We start from the raw sequence: 12,291 nt of genomic DNA, 5'->3' as shown, positions 1-12,291 counted from the left end.
AATTAGGGGTTTAGGTAAGATGATCCTTTGTCATTTTTCAATATTTTGTTTTGTGGAGCAAAGTCCTCTCTTCTTATCTTGAGTTAGCTAAACGTCAAAAAAGAATAAAAAAGGATAAAGCTAACAAGAAGGGGGAGAGCCGTAATCACCTTACTGATGACAAACTCTGTTCATAGTGAAAGCAGAAACAAAATCAATTTGTAGCTTCTCATGGACTTAAAATTCACAATCCGGGGTGGTGGCGCAGTTGGCTAGCGCGTAGGTCTCATAGCTGTCTGAGTTATCCTGAGGTCGAGAGTTCGAGCCTCTCTCACCCCATTTTTTTATCTAGTAATTTTCAACAGAAGCAATTTACTATTTGTTCTAATCTTGTTCTTTGAGAATAGGGTTTCAATTGGTATGGTACCAACTTTGAATATTACACCCAAAAAAAAAAAAATTTGAATACTAAAAATTAGAACGAAACTCCTGCCACTTTTGTTATTAGTTCATTAAAATCCTAATGAAATTTCTATCAAACAATTGATAAAATATGATATTAACAAAGACATAATAAGTAAATCTAATAAATAGAGACAAAACAAGTAAATCTAATAAATAGAGACAAAAAAGTAAATCTAAGAAGAGGAGTGAAGGATGAAATGAAAAATAAATCTAATAAATAGAGACAAAACAAGTAAATCTAATAAATAGAGGCAAAACAAGTAAATCTAAGAAGAGGAGTCAAGGATGAAATGAAAAATTGAAACAGGGAATTAGGGATAGGGTAAAAAGGTAAAGTATTTTAATTGTAAAATTACATTTTATATCTCTTAATTTGGTACGGTACCAATTTGGTACGATTTCGATACATAACAACGGTAGTCACGGTATGAGTACCTAAAACCAAAACCATACCAAAGAAATTCGGTTTCGATGCGTACCGTATTGAATTTTGAATGGTATAGTACGGTGCGGTTTGATACGGTTAAACGGTTTAGATCGCAATTGACATTGAATTTTGAACGGTACAAGACGGTGCGGTTTGATACGGTTAAACGGTTTCGATACGCAATTGACACCCTTATTTGAGATTGGAGACAGTCCCTCTCTCTCTCTCTCTCTCTTTGCATAAATGGATAACTTCATCTCTTGCTTCAACTAACAACTAACACCCCACTAACCTAGTTGAGTTTTTTTTAACCAAATTGTAATTAGTTCAATTTCACAAGGGACTTTTTATTTTTTTTGGTACAAAGGGGCTCTATTAACCAGGGAGATAGGGATATTAACATGCTTAAAAAAGAGTCAAACTCACGACCTCTTCACTAAGAGGTGTTGGTTTCTCCACTAGAACAGCTCTGCATTGACAATTTCACTAGGAACTTGAGTCCAGTCCGAATAGGTTTCTTTTGGGTTCCATTAATTACATCATTTTTTTAGCCCAAGCTAACTATTGTTCATATGAAATTGTTAGCTGTTAGATGTCCAATTCAATTATTCTTTTTTTTTTTTTGAAACTGGCGAGTTGATCTTATGTAGGGGAGGGAGAATATATTACTAATGTATGTGCTGTTGGATGGGTGCAAACCCAAGACTTCTCCATCAGAGTTTGGATTGTTAACCACTCAACTAACCTACCATTAGCGAATTCAATTCAATTCAATCATTCTTGTTAGAATGTAATTTCAAAATAGCATGAGATGAGATGGCACTTTTCAGACGCATTATAACATTACTTTCTTTAATATTTAATTTACCTATACCATTGGAAGATTACAATATATAATTGTATAAGATTTTATCATATAGAAGTAAACCCTAAATTATAGAGAACTGCAGAGAACATTTAGTCCTTCATTTTGTAAAGCTAGAAGGAATGGTCTAGATTGAACAACAACTATATGGGTTAGGATCTATCATCTATCCTTGTGACAATTTTAATTATCAAAAGTAAAATTAGCTGCTCATTTAGGGGAGTCTATCTTGTTAATATTCAAAGGTGACCCTCGCTCCTGAATGAGCGATGGAGGTGACATTTGAATAGAATTATCACCATCCTGTTATACATCCATAGACAATACTTTTCCTTCTTTCCTTCCTCTCCTATTCTTTAACTTGAAGACTAGAGACAAATTGAAATATGCAAAATCTTTGTTTCCCTAAAATTATAATAACTTATTATATGGTTTCTTGGAAAAAAATCGTCCGCTGTGCATATCTCTAAACCTAGGGTTAAATGGATCTAGTCTTCTACCCGCCATAAAAACCCGATTAAAACCTCTCTAAACCGTGTGCTCATCACTCGCTTCTCTTCTCTCTCTCGCACCGACAGGGTTTCACCGGAATCCTGTTCTTCTCATTGGCTTCGAAGACCTTCAAGAGGAACTGAGAAAGAAGCAGCACCACCTAAATACAATAATGTTGTTGAGAAAGCTTCGATCTGCAAGCTCGAAGGTGGTGTATGAAGGTAGAAACTCTTATTCCTTCAAATTCAAGGATAACAGCAACGATCTCCTCAAAATTTCTCTCTCCTTGCTCATCTTCTTTCTCATTGGGTTCCTTCCTCTCTACTTCTGCTTCTTCCCTTCCAATTCCAACACTCAAAGAATCATCCCCATTGTTACTCATGGAAAAAAGCGATAGAGTCTCTTACAAACACAGTAAAATATTTCTGTATAGTCGAGACCCCCGAATTCGTCCATTAAAGCAAGACAGTGTAGAGATAGAGTAAAATTATCGATCCATGGAACTCGAAGAACACTAGAACTTACACATTTCAATTGTCCAAATTCAAACCCTGAATTTATAGTATCCGTCATTCCACAATAAAAATCCACAGCGGATGAATTTCTGTAATGTACAGCACCTGAATTTTTCAGTGAAAGCAAGAGTTCAAAGGTAGAAACAGAGTAACATTGCTGGTTCGTGTAACTTCCACAACATAATCTCAGACCTGAACAGAATTATAATCACAAGTAGGCGGTGGAGGCAGATTTAAATCAGGAATCTCACTGAGAAAAAATTCAGTTCCTGTCTGCGATGGAAGTGTGTGAGTGTTTGTGTACGATCTGCCGGCAAGATTTAATCTTGACCTACTCAGTGACTGCCGGCACCTGAATGTCTACACCGATATCTGCCCTCACGTCCCAATTGCAAACAGGGGACTCGTCAGCCTCTACCCAACTTGGTTCGCAAATGGTCTTCCATTGCTTTGGCTTCATCTTCCTCAAAATCAAAGAGTCATCATCACCCACACCACTAGGGAATGTGAGAGCAAACCTCCCCACCGGAGACATCCTTGATCGCAGGGAATTCACCGAAGAGTTCTTCCCAACATTCATGAAAAGACTCGGGTTTCTTTTTTAGGTAAAAAGACCCGGTTGAATTTTTATAAAATGGGTTTAGATCCAATAATCTCAACCGCATGTTTCGCATTTTCCACGTGTCACTCATTGCTACTGCATTGCTGTGCACTGTAGAGAGATGTGCACAGCAAACGATTTTTTCCCGGTTTTCTTTTGCACAAAGATCTTGTAATACCATCTTCATTTGATGATAACTCACATCACTAATCTACCCTATTTGCCCCCTCCAATCTGCTAGCCAATTGATTGATAGTCAAAAGTAATCTACTTTATTTGTTCCCTCCAATCTGTTAGGGTCTGTTTGGTTACATGAGTCTAGATATTTCAAATATCTAGAAATTTCAAATCTATAGATTTCAAATCTATGGAGTTATAATTCAAAAAATTAACTGTTTGGTTAACTGAACATGTGGAATGAAATATGTGGATTCATCTATAATTTTTGTGAATACACAAATGTTTAGCATTTTTATAGTAGGGATGAAATCTCTGCATTTCACTTCATACCCATAAATCTTCATATTCATGTTTTTAGTGTAAAAAGATGAATCTTTATATTTCATGAATTCATAGATTTCCACGACCAAACTGGTATAAATCTCGTATTCATGAATCCATAGATTTCAAATCTCTGGATTCATGTAACCAAACAGGCCCTTAGCTAATTAATTTATGGCAAAAATATCATTTATGTTAGCTAACTGATTGATTAATTCTACACCTTTTTAATTGATTGTAAATACTTTTTTTTGTACATTTCATTTTAGGTAGACATTTTTTGTATTGTGCATTTCATTTTAGGTAGGCATTTTTTATATATCTTGTATATATACCTCTTAAGGTATTGCAATAAATGTGCCAATTTACGACCCAATATGCAAGTTTACAGTTTGAAATGTAGATGACTAGTTAGAAAAGTCGTTCAAAGACTGCCATTCATTAGGCTTTTAAAAAGGGGTTTACAGGAGGGGTCCGGTGCTTGCTTAGTGGCAAAGAGGTTCACTCAACAATATGGGCTTGATTATGAGGAGACGTTCAATTTAAACACCTCGACACTGGCATGGCACATTTCCCTATCTTTCTTTAAATTATGACTTCAAGATGATCTGAACTGTTCAAGATGAAATTACTTTTCGGCAGTGGTCAATGATGAAAAACTAGGTGCATTCAAGTAGAATTCTTCAGTGTTGCCGCAACACCATACAAACTATGGTTTAGATCAAAATTTGTGGTCGAGAAAAAATATCGATACTCCACAAGTTATTCTGGCTGGACTTTCGGGTTATTGAACCTGCAATACGGATCCCGGGTTAGAATTACGGGGGTTGTTACATCTATGATTACCAGTCCATGGATATGGATTCTGCTGATGAAGAACCTGCTTTACTGAGAAAGTGGATTACCAGTCAGATTCACGGTGTGTTTGAAGATGTCCTGAACCAAAGTAAAAACTCCCCACATGTTGTATAGGGTTAGGTTTGAGTTGGGGATCAACCCCTTGAGCAAAGCACCCAAGTCCTGAAAGTACTAGGGGGCGGTTGCTTAAGGCGTTGATTGACCAAGCAACCGCCATGTCTACTTGCGGGGATTTTACCATAATTTGCCCCCAGTCCCATATATATAGGTAACCCCGACATTTTTACGCATTATTCTATTCAGGATTTCTGCTGCGGACAGTTAGGAGGCAGAGAACACGTGCTGGAAGGTGAGAGAAGCTTAGTTTGTGAAGAAGATCCAATCCTTTGTCAGATTTGCAAGTCAAGCGAAGGTAAGTGGTCCCACACTCTCTATATTCTTTCCTCATCCCTTTGAATGGTGTGGATCTACTTCCCCTTGGCTTGGTGGTTAGTTAATTGTGTTGATTCTATTCCCCATCAGTGATTTTGATTAGATCCTATTCGAAAATGGATCCTTGCATTCGAATTAAAGATAGATTTAATTGAAGGAGATGATTTGAATATTGAATCATTAGAATTTTAGGGTCTTTTTTTGTGCTTGTGTTGTAGGCTCCTTAAGGATGAAATTAAGATTTAAATCTTCTCGAAATCGGATTAAAATCAGGATATCAAAAGTTGAAATTTCGGACTTAGAAGTAGTCTAGAACAGGGGCGGTCGCTTGACCCAGCCAACCGCCCAAGCGACACGCTGGGTCACAGACTCACTGTAGCTCTAGAAGTTTTTCATTGCTCTGATTTGACTCATGTCTTCTATATATTTTTGCAACTCTATAATTAGGTGATCTCTGAGGTTCTCTGGAATTGTTGTGGGTGAGGTCTACTTGCATTTTAGTAAGCTTTTACATATCTACAGGTAAGGACACATTCTTATATATATGCGACTATATGTTTTATGATGAACTGTATAATTCTTACATGTATCATTGCTCTTATAACTTGTTGTAGTTGTATATTTCATTACTTAGTAGTTGAATGTATACTACAGATGATGGTTATGCTATAATGGTTGATGAAATGATGTAATTATGATGCAGAAGGGTATCTATTGCTTGGGATATCAAAGGGTTGTGGTATGGGACACATGCTAACTGATGCCCAACACTACTATGATTGTTGGTTGACATATCTAGGAAGTCTAGATTGCATGGCTAGGTAACCATCCATGCTACTACTATTTCGGTAGGGGAATTGAAGTCGAATGACCTGTGATAATAGTAACGTGACTCTGTTTCATCCTACAACGGTAACCGGTCCATGCGGAGATTCAGTAGTTCATTGTTGATCATGCATCGGTAGGGTTGCATATGTTAGGGTTTGGGCTTATGGATATCCAAGGAGCGGCCGGGAGTCGTGAGGGGTGATGAGAGCATCCTCCCCAACAATATGTGGATGACCATAGGGTTAGGAAATGGAGTCCAACAGCAATAGGCAGTCTGTGAGGTTTCTCATTCCTAAGTAGGGAAAAAAACTGAACAGAGTTGGTTGGTACCATAGGGGAAGTATCTGGACTACATGTAGTATGTTACCGTATGACCTTGCATTCGATTAGAAACCCCGACATGCACTAGTACTTATGCCAATGGTCTTGGTAAGAGAGTGTTGACTTAAACCCCAGCCATTGTTGATTGTTAAGGACTGAACCCTTTTTCTCAGGATCCTAAAAGAGGTAACCAGTCTGTAAAGGATTATAATGACTAAACCTACCCAGAGGAGGGCTGGTGTTATATCTTAAAGCATGTCAATCATGTAGAGACTTGCATAGTTAGATTCTAAATGCATTCATATATTTGCATAACATTCATTACATATATGCTTACTTTGATCTGTTGTCGATATGTATGTGAGAAGTGTTTTCCTTACTGAGTTCATCAGAACTCATTCCTTTTTTTTGTATGTTACATTATATTATATTATACAATTGGGTTTACCGAATCAGGAGAGGTTTCGTATGACTAGAGCAACTCCTGTGAAGAGAATGTGGTACCATCAGTGGGAGACGAAGATGTATGTCATGAAACTTCCTACGGATGGATGGAGTGTGCTTATAGCACCCATTGACGACAGAAGGAGACAAATCACACAGCATTTTGAGAAGTCTTTGGAGCAAAGCTATAGAACTCCCTATATTGTTAAAACTGAAGCAAAGGCTATAGCCCACGAGCGAGTTACTGGAATAAAACTACTTTAGTTTATTTATTGCTTCCGCTGAACTTGATAAATTTTGGAACTTAATTTCTTTATTCTTCTTTTTGATTCATTCATTTGGAGTATTTGGATTCCTGTAATCCTTTTTAATTAATTATTCGAACTTGTTCTTGCTTATGATTATTATCACTTGCATTTATTATTGATGATAAAACCGTGGATCCTGTGACGGATCGCACCCACGGGTTGTCGGGCGGAACCGATACCGGTAGGTGGGGTGTGACAACAGAAGCCTCCAAGGATGTCCTTGTTGCACAATGGGGAGAGGTCCATATTACTTAAAGATAGGTTTCCCACAATCAGAGGAGATAGGTGGATGAGACATGATGGGGTTATCTAGGCTCTTAAGAAAAATTGGTGATCCCTAGTTTGAAGGGTCAAAAACAATAGATGAAGGGGAAGAAGAGAATGGCTGAGGGAGGGGGAAGGTAGGAACGAGTAGGGTGGGCTAGATGTTTGTGGAGAAATATGGGCTTGGGTTGGAGGGATTAGAAAGGGCTTAGGTGAAGTGGGAAAAGGGAGTGAGGATTTAGGCCCACTTAAGAGGGAATCATACCTATGATAGTCGGGGTTTGGTTTAGGTTGAGACAAAGTTTGGCATTGGGTTAGGGGCTGGGAGTGGGCTAAGGTGATAGGGAAGGAGGGGGATTAAGAGAGGGTGGGTAGTTAGTGATAAGGCCTAAGAAAGTGGTTGTGAGGTTTAAGGGATGGGCTCAAACGGGGTGAAGGTGGGGACCCCATTAGGGTGAGAAGGTTGGATGATTCTTGAGTTAAAGGGGGGGGGGGTGTTGGTGGCAAGGACCAATTGAGGAGATCGAGTGTTGAAGTAAGTGGTTTGGAGGGATAGAGATTCGATCTGGATGAAGCAAGGAGGTAGGGGGTAGAGGAGGTTAGTAAATTGTTTATCGCAAAAGAGGTACGCAAGCTAGGGAGGGTTGAGCATATAGGACTGGGACCTAGGACGGAAGGCAGGGAAGGATTACAAGGCGTAGTCATATGTGTTAACTTAGGCAAGAGGGTTTCCATATTAGGCATGGAGGAGGAACAAGGGATAGCTTTAATGAAAGAGGGGTTTTCTCCACTTAGTAAGGCTAGAGCACAACAATAGCATTGGTGATGACAACACTATTGATTCAGCAAGAGGGGTTGGAAATTCCAGGGAGGCATCAAGACAATGATTGGCATTGATGCAGTGGCAACAACATTATGAAAGAAAAACGTGACAACAAAGAGCCTTCAAGCCTAATATTGGGAATAACAGTTGCCAAGAAGGGGTTTGGTATCTTATCAATGACAATTGTGATGTTTGATGGTGCAAGCGTCGATTTGAAGCTTTTCGAAGATGTATGGAATTAACCATGGTTATAGGGATAGTGAGGGTGTGGAATTGATCATTGCAACATTTGTAGCTAAAAAGCAGGTATCAGGTCAAATGGAGGGGCGGCCTTTTTCTACATGTCATGAATTAAGAAGAGATGCAAAAAAGGTGATTGTTTGATTGGGACGATCTCTTGGGGCATCTGGGCTGATGGTACGTCGATTTGTTATCCTTCCACCATCAAGAGCGATAGAGAGGTTATAGAGAGGTTCTCGCTGCTCTGTGAAGCCAGCCTGACGCTTTACCCTCCACTTTAGGAACCATGAAGCCTAGGCCTTCGCCCAAGCTACAAAGTCAAACCGGTTGTTGCACCTACTAACCCAACCCAACAAGAGTTGAACCAACATTCAATCACCTTAATGCCCTACTTGGTTACAAGCTCACGCTACTGAGCTCGGCAATTGATAATTGTAGAGCTTAGATTTGTAAAGAGGCAAACATTTTGTGAGTTTTTCGATGTGGGACTAAAAAGCAAAGCATGTGAATTAGAAATTACCTTGTAAATGATGAATTTGGAAATTTGAACAAAAATATTTTACATGGATATTACTTTTTTTTTTTTATGACTCACTCGGGACAAGAATATTTTATTCTTTACTCAATTGGACTTGAAAGTTATTTCTAAACAATAGCCATTTTTCTGTTCACGATTTTCTAGATTTTTTTTATGCTTTTGCTTTGGACTTCCCCATGAACTTATCAAAAAGGTTTCCGATCTTTTTTTTCTTATCCAGTTTTATTTTCTTCCTTGTCTTTTGAGTATTTTATTCTTTTCTCAATTGGATTTTGTCGTTACTATTTTTCCAATTCATGATTGTTAAAATTCTTTTTTCCTTTTTGACTTTGCCATGAACGCTGGGGAAGGGTTTTTTTTTTTTTTTTTTTTCCAATAAAATATTCTTTGTGTTTTAGATGTAATATAGCTTATAATTATTTTCTCCCATACCTCTTCACCTCACATTTAAGAGGGATTCACCTGTGAGTTTTTTTAGTTCAGTTTATCAATGCTCAGACCGGAGGGGAGCTATCCTAGGCCAAGGTGGCCATGGCTCGCCTCTCCCCTAATTTTTGAGATTTCCCTATAGATAGACCCTTTTGTTCCCCTAACTATATGTGAAATACCAATATTTTGTTCTTGGAAGTAATTGCATTTTGATTAAGTTATTAATATTAGATTAGGAAAAAATGTGAAATGAAGATAAATTTTAGAGCAAGTTTTTATTTCTCCCTTATACTTAGTCTATTTACTAAAATTTCCCTACTCTAACTTTCACATCTGATTTCCCCAGAAAACCAAACTTGCACCTCTACTTCTCCCTTGTTATTTTTAAATTCCCAACTTTCCCTATTTTTTTTAACCTAGTCAATTTTTCTCTTTCAACTTAAATTTATTACTTGTACCACTGAAGTATCATTTTCTTTTTTGGGTAAATATCATTTTCCTTCCCTATTAGCTGGACAAATAGCACTTACACCCCCTCTTAGTTGGATAATATCACTTACCTCCCCTCTTACCTGACAAATATATCAAACACCTCCCATCTGTTAACTTTCTCAGTTAAATTTAACTTTTACCGTTGTATATTTATCTAAATCTCCAAACTCCCCTTGGCTAAAAATATTTTTTATTTTAAACCTAAATTACTGTAATCACCCTTGCAGTTAAAATACTAAATTACCCTCAATTAAAATCATTGTTAACAACCAAAATGCTATAGTTAAAACCCAGATTATCTTTAATTATTAAAAGCCCAACATACAAAAAATTATCAAACAATTAAAAAAACCCAAAATAGTAGTACGTGTTTAATTTTATCAACATACCCATTTTTTTGTTTTAATTGCATTTTTTATTTAGTTGATAGTAGTACGCTTTTTTAATTGTTTGATAAAATTAAAAAAAGAAAAATGGTATGTTGGGCTTTTAATAATTAAATATAATTTGGATTTTAACTATGGTGTTTTGGTTTTTAATAATTATTTTAATTGAGGGTAATTTAATATTTTAACTATTTGGGTGATTACGGTAATTTATGGTTTAAAATAAAAAATATTTTTAGCTAAGGGTAGTTTGGAGTTTTAGAAAAATATTTAACGGTAAAAGTTAAACTTAACCAAGAAAGTTAACAAAGGGGAGGTGTTTGATATATCTGCCAGGTAAGAGGGGAGGTAAGTGATATTTTCCCTTTTTTTTTTGTATGAAACTGAAAAGCTTCATTCATGAACTGGAAAGAAAATACATACACAATAAATAAAAGAAAGAAATACAAAAGATAAATGCATGAAAACACAAGGTTCGATCCGAACCAGGGAATGGAAAGTGACCAAATGTCATACATGCAATAGACAAGGTCATCCAGGCTAAGGAATGGGTTGAGCCCAATCCCTTAGAAAAGTGGTTGTAACAACCACAACAACAATTAAGCACAAGGAACACGACATACATATCCTCCATCACAAACGCTCAAAGAGGCGACACTTTTGTGGCATAGACACGCCACAAGGGCGGAGAGATAACACGCCTCAAGGGCGGAAACAATAGCCATAGCCAAGGCACACCGGCAGCGACCAGCAACACGAAACTCTCGCAGTAGCAAATTAAAGCTTTCAGATCCACGGGAGATACTTCCAGCTCTGGCATAAAACCTTCAGAGATGCAGAATGCACTATCGAATTTCGCATCTACCTGGCCCTTTTTTTTTTTTTTTTTTTTTTTTTTTTTTGTCCTTCTCTAAACCGTTCACGGAGAGAGAGGAGGTGAGGGAGTAGAACAGGGGTGGGGGTGGAGATGGACAAGGCAAACAGAGAGGCGGAAAGAGCAGACAGGGGTGTCCCACCAATTGGAGAAAAATAGAAATTAGAGAGAGAGAGAAAGCCGAATAGAATGGGAAACTGAGAGTTTCTTTTTTTTTTTTTTATTTGTTTTTTTCTTCCTCTCTAAACCGGTCACAGGAGAGAGGGAGAGAGGGAGGTGAGGCAGCAAAACAGGGGTGGGGCTGGAGATGGAGAAGGCAAACAGAGAGGCGGCCAAGTATCCTACAGCTTCTAAAATGCTGAAATCAACTTCCATCAAAGTAAAATAAAATAAAATTTTCTTAAAAAAAAAAAACTGAAATAAAAAACTGAGCCTACAACTTTTAAGACATTGATAATGGGCTACTTAAGGAAAGAACATTACAAGCAAGACATAGTTTTTTGATTTATATAAATAGTCCAGCTTGCTTGAACAAGTTCAATAACAACATGAGATTAATTAGAAATTTCATACGAAAAATTATCTCAATATATGCTGCTTCTAATGTTTAATTCTTGAAGTTCCCCATTATCAATATCTTGAGAGTCGTAAGTATAAATTGATTTCAGCCTCTCTTTTTTTCTTCCTTTTTCCTGTTCCTCTTTTTAAGAAGTTGATTTTAGTACTAAGAAGATGATGATAGTTTGGCGGCACAAGTAGTAAATTTGGACTAGATAATATGAACCGATTGAAGTTGAAAGTAAAAAAAAACAGTTGGATTAGGAAAATATAGAGTTAACTTGGATAGTTAAACATATCAAAGGAGAAGGAGAGGTGAGAGTTTAGTTTATTGGGGGAACCAGATGTGAAAGTTTGAGTAAGGGAATTTTTGTCAATAGAGTTGAAGTAGAGAGGAATGGCATAAATTTGCTCTAAATTTTAAAATCCTTCTTCTCCCTTTTTGGAAATTGTTAGTTCTATATTAAGGGGTGCAAACTATTACATATACTACTAGGAACATTAAACTTGTGACTTCAACCTCTTCATTAAGAGGTGCTGGTCATTATCAACCTAGCAATCCTTCGAATAAAATCCTTCTTTTTCTTATGACTGCCAAGTCAAAAACACTTCAACTCTGAATTAAAAATAGAAGGTTGTGGCACTAAAAAT

General features: G+C 37.2%; 2 non-coding genes across 2 annotated transcripts; one reads left to right on the top strand and one right to left on the bottom strand.

The window, feature by feature from the left end:
- The first annotated feature begins 232 nt into the window (after positions 1–232).
- TRNAM-CAU (transfer RNA methionine (anticodon CAU)) lies at positions 233–318 on the top strand. The gene is given in 2 exon segments: positions 233–270; positions 283–318. It is a non-coding gene; the product is annotated as a tRNA-Met (tRNA).
- An 8,173-nt stretch (positions 319–8,491) lies between these two features.
- On the bottom strand, positions 8,492–8,786 carry LOC149012287 (signal recognition particle RNA). Its single transcript, XR_016174269.1, has one exon.
- Between the last annotated feature and the right edge of the window lie 3,505 nt (positions 8,787–12,291).

This window comes from Hakea prostrata, chromosome 6, assembly GCF_041222555.1.
Source record: "Hakea prostrata isolate BN-2017 chromosome 6, UWA_Hpros_2, whole genome shotgun sequence".
Taxonomy (NCBI): Eukaryota; Viridiplantae; Streptophyta; class Magnoliopsida; order Proteales; family Proteaceae; genus Hakea; species Hakea prostrata.
Note: the sequence above shows the minus strand (reverse complement) of the source record. Positions and strands in the feature narration are given on the sequence as shown.